This window comes from Ovis aries, chromosome 3 (assembly GCF_016772045.2).
Source record: "Ovis aries strain OAR_USU_Benz2616 breed Rambouillet chromosome 3, ARS-UI_Ramb_v3.0, whole genome shotgun sequence".
In the NCBI taxonomy this organism is placed as follows: Eukaryota; Metazoa; Chordata; class Mammalia; order Artiodactyla; family Bovidae; genus Ovis; species Ovis aries.
The window spans coordinates 177,829,207-177,847,908 of record NC_056056.1 but is presented as its reverse complement, the minus strand read 5'-3'; the positions used below and the strand labels follow the sequence as shown (position 1 = coordinate 177,847,908).

At 45.6% G+C, this 18,702-nt stretch overlaps 1 protein-coding gene across 5 annotated transcripts in view; it reads left to right on the top strand.

The window, feature by feature from the left end:
* The window catches only part of LARGE1 (LARGE xylosyl- and glucuronyltransferase 1), a 621,285-nt gene that overhangs the window by 173,287 nt on the left and 429,296 nt on the right, over positions 1–18,702 (top strand). For 2 of the 5 annotated variants that reach the window (XM_060414118.1, XM_042247183.2), the window contains exon 1: positions 317–18,702. This exon is cut by the window's right edge and continues 13,979 nt beyond it. The exons of the other annotated variants lie outside the window; for them this stretch is intronic. The gene's annotated coding sequence lies outside the window, so the exon portion shown is untranslated. Of the gene's footprint in view, positions 1–316 lie in introns of those variants that run through there. 5 annotated transcript variants of the gene reach the window in all.

Below are 18,702 nucleotides of genomic sequence, written 5' to 3'. Positions count from 1 at the left end.
GCATCTCTGACTTTGAGACCTCAGGATATGGCACTGGACGCCTCACCTGCCTTTTGGTAGGGATGTTAATTCTGGGACTTGACTGGTTCTGCTTAAACACATCTCTGAATTTAGATCCTGCCTGTTATTTTCTGCCAGAATCGCCTTTTCTCATGGGCATGGGAGTGGTTCTTTCCTCTCTGCCCATCAAGGAGATGGCATTCAGCTGCTATTGAGTTATCAGCAGGTGGAGAAGGGTGCTTTACAGTCACTCAGAAAATGGTTCACACATGGTGCCCTCGGAGCATTCATTACCAGCTCCGCACAGGCACTTCCTGTGGTCACGGGAGGCGGGCAAGTGAGGGTTGTGGGTGTTATTTAAAAGCAGATGCTTTCAGAGATGTAGCATCTAGAACATTTAAAAGCAGTACCATGAACAGGCACAGGATATTAATTCCTGGCTGATTTCAGCCAGCACCCACGTTTGCCATTCCTGAAGCCTCCCCTCACTGTTCATGCGCTCTATCAACACAAGCTCCTCCTGAAATGAATGGTTACTTTCAACGATTGCAAGTTGTTACTGTAAATTTCAACAGGAGAAAATGATGTCCTGGCATATGACCATTTTGAAGAGTTGCAGTGAGAACCAAGGAGTTGTAAGTTAAAGCATTTTCCTTGCTTTTTCGTTATGGGAGACCACGGGGCACGTGAACGGTGGAGTAGGGGAGGTGGGGGCTTGTCCAAACATAACCGCTTGCCCAACCCCACATTCCCTTGCCCCATCCCTCAGCCTGGACCTGATGCAGGAGGTTTGTGAATTTCAGACAAGATGCTAGTGGGTAATTTGCTGAAGGTTTCATTAGCGCTGGGCCATGTGGCAGCTTTGATGGCAGCCAAACCATTTTGCCTTCCTGCCGATGGCCCTGATGTATCAGTTAATAAGGATATTATGAGGTATAAGAACATAGGATGCTGAATGCGAAATGAAATGGGAAGTGTAATATAAAAGTTCTATTGATTTTAAAAAGATCAGAAATGAAGGGCCTTTCTAGCCAGGACTTAATAGCATTAGTGCTGAGCTTAGGCAAAAGTCTGCAAAGGATGAGAATGTGCAAGCGAGAAGCTGCAAGTGGTGCCTGGGCACGGACACAATAGGGCTGTGTGTCAGCGGTTCTTACCTTAGGCCAAAAAGCATCTCTTCAGGGTCTTGGAATGTGAAAGTGCAGCCCAAGTCTGTCGAGGTCTACGATTTTATCTGGTTGTGAGAGGGTTGCTAAGGTGACCTCTACTTTTCTTACATCCAGCTTTTAACCTTAAAATACTATCAGTGGTCCTGCTGAGGTGGAGAAAATGACCCTGAAGTCTCAGTTGGCTACATCTCCTGGAAAAGCTCATAGCAAGAGCCTTGGATGAGGGGTCAGGAAACCTGGTTTCCCGAGCCCCAGCAGCCCCTGTATTAGTTTTTTGTGGCTACTGCAGTGTGTTACCACAAATGTAGTGGCTTCAAACACAAATTTGCCATCTTACAGTTTCAGAGGTCAGAAATCCAAAATGAGTTTCACTGGGCTGAAGCCAAGATGTTGCCAGGGCTGGTTCTTTCTGGAGGCCCCGGAGAGAAACCGCTTCCTGGCCTCATTTGTCTTCTGGAGGCTGCTGTTTTCCTTAGCTTGTGGCTCCTTCCTCCATCTCCAAGGCCAGAGGGGTAGCATCTTCAGATTATTCTTTCTGACTGTGACCTCTGCTTCTGTGGTCACATCTCTTTCTCCAAGTGTGACCCTCCTGCCTCCCTTGTGATTATGTTGAGCCCACCTGGATAATCCAGGACAATTGTCCCATCTTAGAATCCTTAATCTAATCACATCCACCAAGTCCTTGTTGCCATGTACAATAACATAGTCACAGGTTGTGGGGATTAGGATGTGCACATAATTGGGGAACCATGATGTGGTCCTCCATACCCCTCCCCTGCAGTCCTCTACTCCTGCATCCCCTCCATCATCTTGTTCTTTAGAGACAAAGCAAAGGGTTGTTGTTCCATCTGCTTTCTCATAAAGATATCTTACCCTGCTCCGGGAGTTTTGACTTCAATCAAATACATGGATACATGAATGACTAGCAGGACTTAGCGCTCATGAAAAAGGGCATTGTATTTAGACGTGTTTGCCTGTTCAATTTTGACCCTAATACTTTGTCTATAATAGGTGCTTCATCAGTAACCAGTGATGGGTTAAGGTTTTCTGAGAATGAAAGGCCCAGAACTTCTGCTCTTCGAGGGTTCTGGTCTGAAAATGATTTATTTTTAGTTTCAGATGTCAATTTAACAAAGGAGGGGATCTCATCAACCTATTGATGGTTGAGTACATCAATTTTAAGTAGATGAGAGCCACTTGTGTAACTATTTGGGCTACTCTTCGTATTATCACCTAAACCTATCACCTACCTAAATCATGTACCAAAGAGAAATGTGTCTATATCAGCACAGAAGATAAGAGGTTTACATGGGTATGTGTAAATGCCTGTCCACAGTAAAAATAAGCACATCAATAGTGGCATATTTATATTGTGAAATATAGCAGAGCAGTGAAAATCTACTCATGGTGTTGAGCAAAAGAAGCCAGACACAAAAGAATAAATACTGTATGATTTCAGTTATATGGGAAAACAGTCAACTTAGGGGTAGAGATGAGATTGGGGCAGGATAATAGACTCTGTGTGCTGGCAATAATTGAATTTACTTGTTAACCTCTGATTATACGATTATACAGGTGTGTTCACTTTGACAGTTCATCCAGTTTTTCACTGATTTATTTTCCTGTGTGTGTGTTTAATAAAAACCTATGCAGGCTTTGTTAAATAAGTACCTGAATTTGAAGAGATGGTGTAGCTCTTGCATTCTTTTCAGATGAGAGGGATTTTATTAACTTTTGCGATTTACGAATCTATGTCACTGTTTAATTTTGAAATTCAAACGCTTTTCCAGCATGGGACTTTTCTTTGGGGATAGATGTTTAACATTTCTGTGCAACCACATTTCCATTTTTCCTTCATGCTATACCTCATCATTTGGACACATATTCTCCCTGTGAGAGTCTGATCACAGCTCTGATTTCAGGTTCTGAAATCTGCTCATAAAACCCGAATTCTGAAAGTGTTTTTATCCATTTGCAACAAGACCAGTATTCCTACCCCAATTCTGGCAATAACATAGCTCCAATTAATATTAAAATGGTATTATTTCATATCAAGGACACCAAACCACATTGGATAAATGGTCCTATCTGCTTTAGTCAACAAAAATGCGTCTTGATAAAGCCCTGGTGCCTGGAAAAGAAGACTTTTATTGTGTTATAGGGGATAGAAAACATGAAAAGGCTACGTACTATTTAAACTATAACCATAATGGAAGCAATAGCAATAGTTTCTGTTTGTGTGTTAGTTGCTCAGTCGTGTCCAACTCTGTGTGACCCCCATGGACTGTAGCCCGCCAAGCTCCTCTGTCCGTGGAGTTCTCCATGCAGGAACACTGTTTCTGTTTATCACGTGTTAAAACAAATTGGCTGCCTCTGGCCTGCAGGTGTATTGGGTTTGGCTTGCTGAGAGCTTTTACCATTTTGGAATTTGTTACTAATAGTTAAATTTGGAGATGGCACTTAAAGATCGTGATTCCTGGCTTAAGTAATAGAACAAAAGATCTGGCAAACTGGACCCGCATTGCACGGCATCCGCTGACTGGAGCCTAGTGCTGCTCCTTTGCGCAGTGCATGGATGCTTCCGTTTGCCATGGTTCCTACCTCCCTGGTTGTCCCTGTGTCTTTCTATGCACAGAGCCAAACTGAGAAGAAAGAGCAACCCCCCCCCCACCCCCGCCGCCGGTCTTTGCTAATGTCACTTACTGACCCCCAGCTGGCTCAGGTTAACTTTGGGCTTATTGTCTGCCACGTGCTGTGCTAGGCATTTTGCATACATAATCTCATTTATTTCTCCAAACACTTTCACACCTTCCCATTTTGTAGATGAGGAAACAGGCTTTGGGATGTTTAGTTCTTTGGCCAAGCTCACCTAGCCAGCGGGTAGTGGAGCCAGCATCGGAACCCAGGCCGTGCCTGTAAAGGCCCTGCAAACTGCGCTCCCAGCAACTTGTAGATACAGAAACAACTGGCAGATGACATTTTAAAGTCAACATGCCCAAGTTCTAGGCAAGGACAAGACAAACCCTGTGACGAGGGAACAGGACCATCTTAGACTAGAAGGCAGACCGTGTTCTGTGGCTGGCAAGATTATTATAAGCCGATAATAAGCAGAAAATTCGATCAGACCTTCAGTGCAATTTGCATTTTGTCTCTGCCATAGACTCATACGATTAAGAGCACAGAAGGACAGTAGGAATTATCTAGGCAGGCTTACAACCCAAACAGATCAAGCCTTTGAAAACTGCCCAAGGACTTTAGAGCAAGGGCTGATGGTGGAGGTGAGGTGTCTATAAGTGACAGGTGACACTTAAATCAGTGATGACAAGTTGCTTAATATCACTGCTGGTCAGTTTCTCCTCCACGAGAAGGGGAATGTACTATGTAGCTCATACAGGTGTTAACAGGGTAAAGTGGAATACATATTACTGAATGGCAGTGAGTATTAGTTTTCTCCTTCTCGAATTTTCCTAGAATGTTGGAAAGTCATTGTGCATGCATGCGAGCATGCTCAGGTGCTCAGCCTTGTCCAACTTTTTGCAGCCTCATGAACTGTAACCCTCCAGGCTCCTCTGTCTGTGGGATTTCCCAGGCAAGAATACAAGAGTGGGTTGCCATTTCCTTCTCCAGGGGATCTTCCTGACCCAGGGATAAACCTGTGTCTCCTGCACTGGCAGGTGGATTCTTTACCACTGAACCACCTGGGAAGCCCCAAGGTCATTCTGGGAAAGATGCAGAAGATCACCCACCTGGTATGAATAAGGCTCACTGAGGCACCTGAGGTCTAGAGCGTGTGATCTAATGAACTAAACTCACAGCCTCGGTCGGTGGTATAATTGGAACCACCGCTCAGGTGTGTTCCATTTGGCCTGCTGACTGCTTTTACATTTTGGAATTTGTTATTATCAGTTAAAAATTTGGAGATGGCACATACAAAATCATGATTTCTGGCTTTCCTTAATAAAATGAAAAGACCTGATCTCACTGCTTGATATCCATGTCTTCATTAACATTTTTACTGAAGACAAGAGTGACTGTCCATTTGTTTATGTCTTATCCATCTATGTTTCCGGGCATTTTGTAGTTAGAAAGCAGAAGGTAGGTGGGAGGAGACAGGGAGACTCTGGAGACGTAGTGTGCGAGTGTGCTCAGTTGCTGTCTGACTCTCTTTGCCCCTGTGGACCTCAGCCAAGGTCATTAACGCACCCGCATCTAACTGTGGACCCAGCAGCCATGTTAGGAGAAAATTATTTCACACACATGTAAATAGTCACAAAGAGGAAAGGACCATCCTCTGATGCAAAGTGAAATCACTTTTCTATCTGAAGATTTTTCTGAGGGGGGCTGTAGCTGAGTCAGCACACTTTGAATTCCCAAACCTCCCCTTAAATGCTTTGTGTCCTTAATAGAGTGACTCAACCTCTCTGAACTCAAATGGTTTCCTCCAAAGTGGGAAGTATTGCTTCCTATTGAATAGCGGTTTTCTATCCTGATCTTCCCTGTAGCTCAGATGGTAAAGAATCTGTGATGCAGGAGACCTGGCTTTGATTCCTGGGTCAGGAAGATCCTCTGGAGAAGGGAACGGCAATCTACTCCAGTATTCTTGCCTAGAGAATCCCATAGATAGGAGCCTGACGGGCTACAGTTTGTGGGGTTGCAAAGAGTCAGACACGGCTGAGGGACTAACACTGCTACTGCCAATGAAAAGGAATCTGTTGTGCCTAGCATAGATTTTTTAGAGTCAGTTTTTGTTCAGCCAGGTTCTATGTGCTGACTAGGTGTCTGAAGCAAATTGTTTAAGGAATAGAGAGCTAAGTGTTAAGATTACACTATTTGGAAGAACCCTGACAATGCCAGATTCCTTCTCTTTCTAGAGTGGGATCTTCAGACAGTGGGTACTTGTCATTTTTGCCCCAGCAGAGGGCACCCCATGCCCCGTCTCCTGTCCATCATGAATTCTCCTCTTGATACAGAGCCAGTGCTGGGGTTGAAGCGTGCACTGATGCCTCAGAAGGAAGTTGCTGCATTGAACCAATAGTGGCTATTTGGGGTAGGGATCAGGGTGGTGTTTAACCAAAGCTCTCCCATATACATTTAAATAATCCTCCCACTACCCCATCAGGGAGTGGGGATTTTCCATTTCTGAGATGAGGTGATCGAACTTCAGGACCCTGAGGTGATTCCTCCAAGGTGGCTCATTCCTTCAACTAACACCATCAGACACTATTTTAGGATGTTAGGTACAGAGCTGTGAATTACACAAGCGTGCCACCTTTTCTCATGCAGCTCACTATCTAGGGCAGGAAGAGAGATGATTCATAAATTCATAGTCTGCTGAGTGGTGATCCACACCACAGACAGAAAGCAGGGGAGCTTTGGTGAAGATGTTTTTGATAGGATGGTCTGGACAGGGGCTCTCCAGTGATGTTTAAGCAGAGTCAAGCAGAATTTGAGGGCTTCCCAGGAGGTGCTAGTGGTAATGAACCTGCCTACCAGTGCAGGAGATGCAAGAAATGCAGGTTCGTTCCCTGGGTCGGGAACCCTGGAGGAGGGCATGGCAACCCACTCCAGTATTCTTTCCTGGAGAATCTCTTGGACAGAGGAACCTGGGGACTGCAGTTCCATAGGAGTCAGACATGACTCAGTCGACTTAGCACTCATGCATCCAGGCAGAGATAAAGAGGCACAGCATTTCAGGCAGAAGGGGATAGCTGGATGTGTAGAGGGCTTGGTGCCTTTGCGGAAAAGCAGGAGCAGCCAGCGTTGCTGGAGGGAAGGGAGAGGAGGGGGCAGGGTGGACAAAGCCAGGAAAGGTGGGAGGACGCACTTCACACGCTTTGTGACCGGGTCTTAGGACCTATGTTCTGACTTCTCTTTCCTCATCCTGTCTCCTCCTTGGGAAGCTTATTCCTTGCGATCTGGACTTGCCTTTGGCTGCTTGCCTCAGAGGAACCTAAGAGCATTTCCTCCTCCAGCCTGGAAGGAGGTCACCTGGCTCTCTGGTTCCAAAACCGCCAGATAAGAATCACCTGGGCAGGACTTGCCTGGTGGTGCAGTAGCTAAGAATCTGCCGGCCAGTGGAGGGGACAGAGGTTGAAACACTGGTCCGGGAAGATCCCACCTGCTGTGGGGACACTAAGCCCTGTGCCACAACTGCTGAGCCCGTGCTCCACAGAGAAGCCCCCGCGATGAGAAGCCCAAGCACCACAACCGGAGAGCTGCCCCGGCTCGCTGCACCTGTTCATAGAGAAAGCCCACGCAGCAGCCAAGACCCGGCATAGCCAAAAAGAAAGAAATTGAAGAAATCACCTAGGCATCTGTCAGACGTGCGGACAACTCAGCCCACCCTGGGGCAGTACTTAGGAAACACAGCGTCAGGGCCCTGTGCTAGGTCTGCTGAACCAGAGTCTGCAGGGGAGGTGCCCCGGTATCTGCATTTTTAGCAAGGACCCCAGGTGATCCTTACCTTCTGGCCCACTTGGGAAGTTTAACCTGGATCAGCTGAAAGCCCTGGGTGGGTGATCTTTCTCCTCTCGTCAGGCCCCGGCCTCCAGGGCTTGGGTTTAATAAGGTGGAATCAGGCCGGTGATGGCCAGCGCTGATGGAGGGCCTGCTGTTTGTCTCACAAAGCAGCTTTGTCGCCTTCGACATTTAAGCCTTAGTCTCACACCAGGTTCCTGAGGCCGATATTATTATCCTCAGCCAATCTATCATTTGTGCCTCTGTTAATCCCTTGTGTTGAATTGCACCTCACTTACATAACTTACCTCCTTTTCAGGGTTGTTGTGTAGACCTAATAGTGTGCATTACTTAGAAAAGTGCTTGGCGCATAATGAAGTCTGGATAAATTGTCATTTGTACTTCCTCTGATTTCTACACCCTTCAGATGGCGAGGCCTCGCCTTTCTGTAGTCATGTCTGAATTCTTAGTCTTCGGCACAATACCTGGGATAAAATAGATGCTTAATAGGCACTGAAGTGCCAGAGACGAGGATAATATTAGCTGCTCTTTATGGATCATTTAATCTTTGACTTGTATTAACTCGTGTGTCTTTCAGAAGTGCCCTACATAAGGTAGATACTGATAGTCCCATTTTGCAGATGAGGACAATGAGGCACAGGAAAGTTCAATAATCAGCTCAAGTTTCCAGAGTTAGTAAGTGATAGTTAAGATTTAACCCAAGCATACCTAGAACAATCAAATTCATAGAGTCAGAAAGTACACTGGTACATGCCAGGGTCCCCAGGGATGGGGTGGGGAGAGGGGACGGGGAGTTAGTGTTTAATGTGGACAGAGTTTCAGTTTAGGAAGGTGAAAAATTTGATGATGGTGAGAGTTGCAAATGACGTGAATGTACTTACTGCCGCTGAACTGTATAGTAAAATATGGTTGAAAAAGTATGTTTTATATTATGTGACTTTTACCACAATAGAAAAAAGAAAGCATTAAAAAAGAAAAAGATTTAACCCCGCAGCTGTGTTTACTGAGATCTCTCCAAGGTTTTGTTTACCTCTAAAATTGACATAACTTTAAAAAAAAACAGTAGGGTTTTTTTGTTTGTTTGTTTTTTGTTTTTTTTTTTTTTTGGCTGCACTGGGCCTTGTGTGCAGGCTTCCTCTGGTTGCAGCAAGTGGGGGCTATGTCTGGTTGCGGAGCGCGGCCTTCTCATTGTGCAGGCCTCTCTCATTGCAGAGCACAGGCTCTAGGTACCTGGGCTTCAGTGGCTGCAGCCTGCAGGCTCAACAGTTGCAACACTTGGTCTCTCGTAGTTGTGGCTCACAGGCTTAGTTGCCCCTTAGCATGTGGAATCTTCTGGGACCAGGGATCAAACCCGTGTCTCCTGAAATGGCAGGCAGATTCTTATCCACTGGTCCACCGGTGAAGTCCTTAAATTGACATCATTGATCTTCCTCTTTGCTAAGTAAAATTCTTTCCTCTTGCTGCGCTCTCCATGGAGACTGGGAAAAGTTGGTCATTTCCAAGGGTAACCTTCACATATACTCGAAAAAGCGACTAGATGCAAACTTCTGCAGGCTCAGTGAGCTCAGCTGTGTGCACCTTTCTGACTTCTCAAAGCATGCCTTTTCCTTGCTTGCCTCTGACCCAGTGGCTGGTTAGACGCAGTCCTCCGGGACAGGTGAGGGTCAGCCCTTCCTGAGCAGGAAGGTAACTAGCCTTCCCCTCCAAGGAGCTGTACCTGTGGTTTGTGGTTGCCAGGATGCTTTCCCGGCTTGCTCCAGAGAGACTTGGAGACAGTTAGGGTTCCAGGACTCCTGGAGTCAGCAGTCCAGAAATGAACGCAGACACCTTCGTGCCTGGAGAGGCAGGGCACCCCCAGGGCTGGTTCCAGGGTGGCTGTGAGGGAGACAGGTCGGGAGAAAGAGGAGCATCTCACACACGACTTCCTCTCGTGTTTTAGGTAAACACTCTGAGTGAGTGGCATGAAGGGGCGGGTAAGTAAGCATCTCTGGGAGCGAGTATTCATGAAATTTTTCTGTTTCTCTCTCACCAGTCTCTTTTCATAGAGAGTCCTGCTCTGATGCCTGTTTGAGCAGAAAAGAGTCTGCTTTTCCCTTTGGTCCACTCTTCCGACCCAAATAACCTCTGCCTTGCTTTCCAGATCGTTCAGGGACATGTAATCAGAAAGAGACCCTGGACTTGTGTATTTTCTCCATTTCCTCACTAGCTCCGTTCCCAGGTGACATCGCTGCTCTCCTCTTGGCTGTAAGGCAGTTCTTCCCTTCTTGTCCTTACTGTTCAGTTCAGTGGCTCAATCATGTCCAACTCTTTGCGACCCCATGGACTGCAGCACGCTAGGCTTCCCTGTCCATCACCAACTCCTGGAGCTTGCTCAGACTCATGTCTATCAAGTTGGTGATGCCATCCAACTATCTCATCCTCTGTTATCCCCTTCTCCTCCTGCCTTTAATCTTTCCCAGCATCAGGGTCTTTTTCAGTGAGTCAGTTCTACGCATCAGGTGGCCAAAGTATTGGAGACTTTAGCATCAGTCCTTCCAATGAATATTCAGGACTGATTTCCTTTAGGATTGACTGGTTTGATCTCCTTGCTGTCCAAGGGATTCTCAAGAGTCTTCTCCAACACCACAGTTCAAATGCATCAATTCTTCGGTGCTCATCTTTCTTTATAGTCCAACTCTCACGTCCATACGTGACTACTGGAAAAATCATAGCTTTGATTGGATGGACCTTTGTTGGCAAAGTAACATCTCTGCTTTTAATGTAGTGTCTAGGTTGGTCATAGCTTTTCTCTCAAGGAGTAAGCATCTTTTAATTTCATGGCTGCAGTCACCATCTGCAGTGATTTTGGAGGATCTTAACATTGGCCAGTGTCTGCTCTGAGCACTGTTCCCAGCCCCTGTCTCCATCATCCCCTTCTTGTAGGTCATGTGCAGGAACCTCCCTGGTCGCAGAGCTGGTTTGTGCAGACCCGGCTTGTCAGACTCGGAGCCCTGCTCTTAATTGCTGATGCTCAGCCTCCTGCTTCCTCCCCACCACCTTGTCCCCCTTCCTTTCTGTTCTGATCAGTAGCCTGCATGGAGTTCTTCTCTCTTCTGAGCACCATACCAGTCATTAGGTACCAGAAGTTAGAGATTTAGACACAGGAGTGACAACAGCCTGGGTGAAAGGAAAATTCAAAGGTGTTCTAAGTGTTCTGAGCTTCTACAGTGCCTGTCAGAGAGGAACATCACCTCCCAGGAGTGAGGACAGCAGGTCAGAGTTGGGAAGGACATGGCTTTGCAGCCAGAAAGCTTTGGGTTTGAGACCGATCTGTGCCACGCATGTAGCAGCTGTGTGACCCCAGGCGTGACTCTTCCCTTTTTTAAACCTCCGTTTTCTCACATATAAATGGAAACCACCCTATCGCCATCCAGATTTATGTGAAGGTCTCATCATTGATTTAGGCAGGCAGCTGATGTATATTGGACTCTCTGTAAATTCCTACTCCTTTTTTTATTGCATTTATTTTTGATGGGGTCATTTATTGATGAACTTCAGATCTGTAATTGCAAATAAAATATAGCATAAGAAAATCTCTTGGCACATGGTTGCTGGCCAATAAATATTAAGCAGAGGGCTCATCTGCATGCAGTTGAACTGTTTTCATGGCCAGCATAATGGAAAAAGCAAAATGAGAACAGAGAGTGGGTAAGTGGTTGGCTCAGGGTCACTCAGCTCATAAGTGTCAGGGCTTTCTCATTAGTTCTGCAGCAGCTCTGGGTCAAGCGAGGATAGCATTGTCTTCCTCTTAGAGAAAATGTGGATCTGGGGAAGCTGAATACATCTCATCCAACCTTAAGTCATTACTGCCTAGAATGGACTTCATCAGCAAACAGTGATGTGGCACGATAAGGACTCAGTTTCCTCATCTGTAGGATGGGAGTGATACTGTCTGCCCTGACTTCCTCTAAGAGTGATTATATGGAGATCAGACGGAATCTATCATGAAGGAAACTATGACATATAAAGGTGAGCTGGCCGGACAAAGAACAGAATTTTTTTCTTCTTTTATTTAAATGTTTTATTTTGTACTGGATTATAGCCAACTGACAGTGTTGTGATAGTTTCAGGTGGACAGCCAAGTGACCCAGCCATATGTATACATGTATCCATTCTCCCCCAAACTCCCCTCCCATCCAGGCTGCCCCATGACATTGAGCAGAGTTCCCAGGACAGGTGGAATTTCATTGCCAGATTGTAATTTCCCACGGCTCCCCTATTGAGTCCATTTTCATTTTCTAGAAATGGAGAAAGCATTTGGAAATAAGAAACTGCTTTTGGTCCACACGAGGAGCTAGGATAGAAGTTGAAAGATAAATGCCTCCTCCCTCTGAATACAGCTGAGGTCTGCGGGATAGATGGTAGAGATATTTAGCTCCATAGGAGAATTTCTGAATTTATTACACGCCTCATTGCATTATTCAGAGAGTAGCTTCGGAACCTGAGCTCACACCTTCACTTTCCCAGCTCCAGCCCACCTTTCAAGGCCCAGCTTCAAGCCACACTGCCCTCCCAGTGCTCTTCCCCAAGCCTTATTCTTCCCAACCCCCAGTATTCACGCTTCCCTGTGCTATCCATCCTCCAGGCATTGAGAAGCAGGGGCTGCAGTCTTGTGTTGATTTCATAAGCCTCATGTACTTATTCACTCAAGAAAAATTCACTGAGTACCTGCTCAATGTAACTCAGGCACACTTGAGTACTTTGGAAATACTCCAGTTCCCATGGAGCTTATAAGTTAACTTATAGACAAGAAAATGACACCTGCGTGCACCATTTTGGATGTTGTGATGAGGAAGGACTTGGACGAAGTGATATTTGCACGGATACCTGTAGTATAATTGCGAGCCACTTGTGTGGGGACAACACTCCAGCAAAGAAAGCAAGCATAGTTGCTCAGAGGCTAGATGGGACTGGGTGTTTATGGGAAAAGCTGCTGGAGGTAAACGCATCTGGTGGATGGGTACAGGGTCAGAGATGAGGTTGGGGACTTCGGCAGACACCTCGTGGACAGGCCATTGAGAGGAGTTTGGACACTTTTAAAGTCCACAGGTTGTCTGCCTGAGTCTAGGCTGAAGGCAAGACTATGTGTATTAGTTTTCTGTGGCTGCTGTAACATATAGTCACAACCAGACTGTCCTGTTGAAACAACAGATTCATTCTTAGAGCTTGGAGATCGGTCATCTCAAGTCAGTCTCCCTGGGCTTACATCGATATGTCTGCGGCGTTGACTTCCTCCAGGGCCTCTGTTTCCTTCCTGCCTTTTCCAGTTTACAGAGGTGATCTGCCTCCTTTGGCTCTTGGTCCCTTCCTCCACTTTCAGAACCAGCCGTCACATCACCCCAACCTGTTTCCATCATGACATCTCTCTGACTTGGACCCTCCTGCCTCCCCCCTTATAAGGACTTTTATGATTACGTTATACCCACCTGGATAATTAGGGTAATCTTTGCATCTCAGGCTGTGCATTAATTTAATCAAACCTGCAGAATCCTGTAAGTCAACCTAGTTATAGCTTCAGAGCTTAGGACATGGACAACTCTAGCAGTTCTATCCAGCCAAACATGCCTGGTGTGTGTTTCCAAACAGTCTGGTGTCTGTGGAGAATCACTGAAGGGGCATAAGAATTTAGGCCAGGCCTCCAGCTAGGTGACCGCTGTACTCATCCAGGTGAGCGGTGAGGTGACCTGAACTCAGGTGGTGGCAGTGGAGATGAGGAGACAGGGTTTGGAGGCCGAGCCTCTGCATCTTGGGGGGATGTTTGGGCTGTGAAGGTGAGAAATGGAATGAATCAAAGATGACTCCAGGTTTTGATGGGAGCAAGCGGGTTTCGGGTGGAGAGGCCTGGAAGGAAAACGGGTGGGGCAGGCGATCGTTCACTGGTTTGGGACAGAGAGCAGAATAAATATTTAACAGTCAGCACCCCTACCCTGCTCCCACCTGGATGTTGGGACACTTGAACTGATGATGCCCAGCAGGGAGGTGAACTAGGACTCCAGGGTCAACCATCTTTCCTAGAAAAAAAAAAAAAAAAGGTAATATGGGGAAAAAAAAATATTTTTCAATTGAAAAAGATGCCTTTTTCAATTTCAAAATGAAGTCTATACTGTACTACAGTTTTTATCATAAAAGTGTGGTTGAAGTAGCCCTGGAGTGCCAGCCGTGACTTTGTCAGGTGGAGCGACAGAGGTGTGTTGGTGTGGGTAGTGCATGGGATGGCACGTAGGGTGCATAGTCTGATTCTGCCACTCGCTAGCTGCATGGTAGGAGCCACCTTTGACCTTTCTGACCCTCTGCTCCTCATCACTGTTTGGGGAGTGGTTGTGATATTTAAATGAGCTAATATGTGAGCCTTGCATGTGTGGTACTAGGTGTACAGGGGTGGTTCTGCAAGTGTTCGCCTCCTCTAAGGGAGCAGAATGTAATTATCATCTGTAATAATAATAACCACTAATTTAGTGAACACTTGCTATAACACGTCACAACACACTGGCTGGATGCATGTGTGTAATTTACATAGATTCACTCATTCAATCCTTAAAACCATCTTGAAGTTGGTCCTATTCATATGCCCACTTGCAGGTAAGGACCCCAAAGCCCAGAGAGGTTAAATTACTCTGTCCAAGGTCACTCAGCTTGGGTTCAGACTGGGGAGCCTGCCATCTGGCCCCCAGGGACCATTCTTGTAAATTACTGAATTGTACAATCTCTGCATGTAGGGAGGATCCGTGGTCACCCCCATCTTACAGGGGGAGGAGGCCGAGCCACTGAGACATTAAGCACAGAAACTCAGCGGGTTGGTGGCAGTTGGCACGTTTCTCACTGGTGGGTGGATGTTCAGAGCTGAAGCCGATTCTGCTGGGACTCTGAGGCCAGGAGTTCTAGATCCTGAGCGGAGGTTCCGTCTGGAGGTTCTGCATGGATGCAGGCTCATATGCTCTTACTTGGCTCTCTCCTTCTAGCCCTGGGTCTTGGGAAGGCTGGATTTTTGCAAGGTTTTCCCAGTGCTGCTGCCTTTTCTCCCTTCAGGGGCTCTTGACTCAGCTGCCTCATTCAGCATCCTGGTGCCCTGGTGCCCCTCCCACTGGGTCTCCCCCGCCCGTGCATGTAGCTTGGTGAGAAATTACAGTCTTGAGTGATGGAGGCGTGTTGGTGCTTCAGCCATAATCCTGCCTCTCTGAGGACTCACAGCCCAGCCCGGTCTGGTGTAATTGCTGGCTCAGCATTTCTGCACTTGGCTCAGGCATACTTGGACATTTAGGAAAGTCTCCATTCCCTAGAGATGCTTATAGCCAAGCTCAGGTGAATCACATTTGATCTTCAGCTGCTGTGGATACTTACATTCCTATCAGCTTGGAAATGCCTTGAAGATTCAGACTGGCCCTGGGGCTCTTCAAATCCTGTACTGTATGTTGTCCACAGTGGGACTGATTCAGTTGTGGAGGAGGTCCTGTATCAACCACTTTTTAAATTTCTTTTTAAACTTACTTGAGAGAGCCATGTCATTGCATGATGTATCAACTTTGGTTTTGTTTTTGGTATTGGTGAGCTACAGTGTTGCCAGGACTAATCTACAGGCAGACCTCATCTTATTGCACTTAGCTTTAAGTGTGCTTTGCAGAGTGCATTTTTAAAAAACAAATTGCAAGTTTGTGACAACCCTACGTCAGATCTATCGGCACTGGTTTCTCACAGCAGTTTCTCACTTTGTCTCTGTCATATTTTGGTACTTCTTGCAATATTTTGAACTTCTTCATCATTCTTCTTAGGTTGATCTGCGATTAGTGATCTCTTGTTTTAAATTGAAGCATAGTTGACTTATAATGTTAATTTGTGCAGTTCAGCAAAGTGATTCAGTTATACATGTATATATAAACACACATTCTTTTTTATATTCTTTGCCATTATGGTTCATCACAGGATACTATGAATATGCTTCCTTGTGCTATACAGTAGGACCTTGTTGTTTATCCAGTCTCTGCTTGTATCTGCTAATTGAAAACTCCTGCTCTGTCCCTCCCCAACTGCCTTGGCAACCACAAGTCCTCTGTCTGTGAGTCTGTTTCTATCTTGTAGATAAGTTTATTTGTGTCATATTTTAGATTTCATGTGTAAGTGGTATCATAGAGTATGTCTTCCTCTGACTTATTTCACTTAATACGATAATCTCTAGTTGCATCCACTTTGCTACAAATGCCATCATTTTGTTTTTTATGGCTGAGTAGTATTCCTCTGTATGAGTGTGAGTGTGTGTGAGTGTGTGCGTGTACCACATCATCTTTATCTGTTCCTCTGTTGATGGGCATTTAGGTTTCCATGTCTTGGCTATTGTGAATAGTGCTACTATGAACAAAAGGGTGCATGTGTCTTTTATAATTAGTTTCGTCTGGATATTTGCACAGGAATGGGATTGCTGTGTGATCGTTGATCTTTGATGTTATTACTGTAATTGTTTTGGGACACCATGAACCACACCCGTTGAAGATGGAGAAATTAATCAGTTGTTGATAGGACAACAATGGATTCAGAATATTAAATAAATTTAGTTGATAAAGCTAAGACAGATTTTTAGAAGACTGACTTTAAAAGAGGCCCTACCATGGGTGAAATGTTATAAAACAGCATTGCATGCTCCATGAAAAGAAGAGTCAATCAGTGTGGCAAACTTCACTGTGGTCCTCTTTTAAGAAATTGCCAAAGTCATCCCAACCTTCACCCCAGCCTGATCAGTCACTCAACAGCCATCCACATTTGAGGCAAGACCCTCAATCAGCAAAAAGATTACAACTTCCTGAAGGCTCAGATAGTGGTTAGTATTTTTTAAGCATGATTTTTAAAGCAATGAAGTGTTTTTAAATTATAGTATGTACATGATTTTCTTAGATGTAATGTTATTGTACACCTAAGTATATATAAAACATAACATTTGTAAACACTGGGGAACCAAAAATTTCATGTGACTCACTGTATTGTGATATTTGCTTTGTTGTCTGGAACCCCGCCTCCGGTATCTCCGGGGTGTGCCTGTGATGAAAAGCTGGGGCAGAGAAGCCTCCAAACTTCTCAGGCTGCTGCATTTATCCTGTGTTCTGTGTACTTTATGTTCCCACGAGCTGATGATTCTATACCTAACACAGATGGTATGCTAGTCAGGCACATTTTGGTGATGGCTTGTCCTTTTGAGTGAATCCCAAACTAGTCCCCCGTCACATCTGAAGTTTCACGCACTTAATGCAATGATTCCAGTTCACTCTGAAATAAGAGGTTAATTTCCTCTGCAGGTGATCTGCCCTTCAGGGATTCTTCCTTCTGAGCCCACATGTCCCAAGTCCTTAAGACCAGTTGTCCGCTGGGGTGGGATTTGGGGAACTGGGAATCCTGAGCTTATTTGAGATGAAAATTCGCCCAGCATTTGAGTGAGGATTCGTAAAGAGTGTGGAGGAGATTGAAGGCAGAAGGAGACAAGGGTGACAGAGGATGAGATGGTTGGATAACATCACTGATGCAATGGACATGAACTTGGGCAAACTCTGGGAGATGGTGAGGGACAGGGAGGCCAAGCATGCTACAGGCCATGGGGTCTCAAAGAGTCAGACTTGATTGGGCAGCTGAACAACAAGTTGAGGAGATACTCTTTTTTGCTGCTTTTTTTTTTTTAATGACCACCTTTTGAGGAGTATCTTAATATTTTGAACAGGTAAGGGCTGTGTTACCCCTGATATATTTGTACATTTCATCATAATCCTGAGGTTTCCTCACCTGCATCCTTCTCAGTTTTGATGCCTCTATTTTCTACTCCTCTGTTCTCCTGTTATTTAGATAATGGGACAAATATTAATATTTATTAAGCCAGTGTGTGGTTGGTACTGGACTAGAGTCTGAGAAAGAAACAAAGAACTTTGAGACACGGTCCTTGCCCTTAAAAAAAAAAATTGTTCTCTTGGTGGTCTTGGGTGATAATGACCTTTCTCTGTGTGCTTATTCCTCAAAGATAGTGGATCCTTGGAGGAAAGCAGGAGATGAGGTGATAGAGAGATTGTTTAATGGATAAAGAAAGTTACAGGATGATAGGAAGCAAACATTCAAGTCTAAGAGTAGTAATCTTTTTTTGGAGGATGGCTCCCAATTGCAATCCACAGGAATTACTGTACTAGAAGTATGTATACCTGTCTCTGGGAGTCCAGAAGGAAAGACTCATAACTCTCTGGGGATGGATGTCCAGGAAAGCTTCATGAAGAAGGTGCCTCTTGAGCTTTATTTTGGAACATGGCTTGGAGTTGTCCATGGAGAGTGGAGTTGGAAGGCTGTACCCAAGCTAATAACCTTGACTGGGGCCTTAAGATTGCAAGGGGTGACAGTCTCTGCTGAGACCATCCAGTCTTTGAGATCAGCATGTGTAACCAAATTGATCCGGTTGTCTTAGTAGGAAAAGCGCCAAGTACGCCTAATACTGTATGGTCTCATGTGCTGCCTCAGCCAGCAGGTTTCTGTTATAACTTTTGAGCCTTGAGGAAATCCTGTCTTTGTGCATTCAGAGTGTCCCTTTCTGCTTTTGTATGGTATTGGCAAAGCATTCACATCCCTTCCCCCACTTCCCTCCACGCCTCCATCTTTGGCCCTCAGTGATTCTGTATTAATAGAAGCGATTAAGCCTGCCTCATCTCATCAGGGAGGAGATATTAATCTTCATCAGGCCCAGGGAGGGGCTGCCTTTTTTTTTTCCCCCTGCTCTTGCCTCCTCTCCCCGGGCTCCCTCCATGAGCTCAGAGACTGCTCCAGTGTCTGTGGGGAGCTCTGTAATCTGCTTCTGCAGATGCCTTTCAGGGGGTCACTTCCCTGCCCACCTCCCTTAGCCTCCCTGTATCCAAGCATCACGCACTGTAATTGAAGACCACTGTTGGAGGATGGAGGGAAAGGAAAAAATGTTCCCTCAAATGGAAACTCCCAGCTTCATTGTCCTCGCTGCTGCTAGGGAAATTAGAGCAGGGCAATACCACAGCTGGAAGCTGTAGGCTCTTTT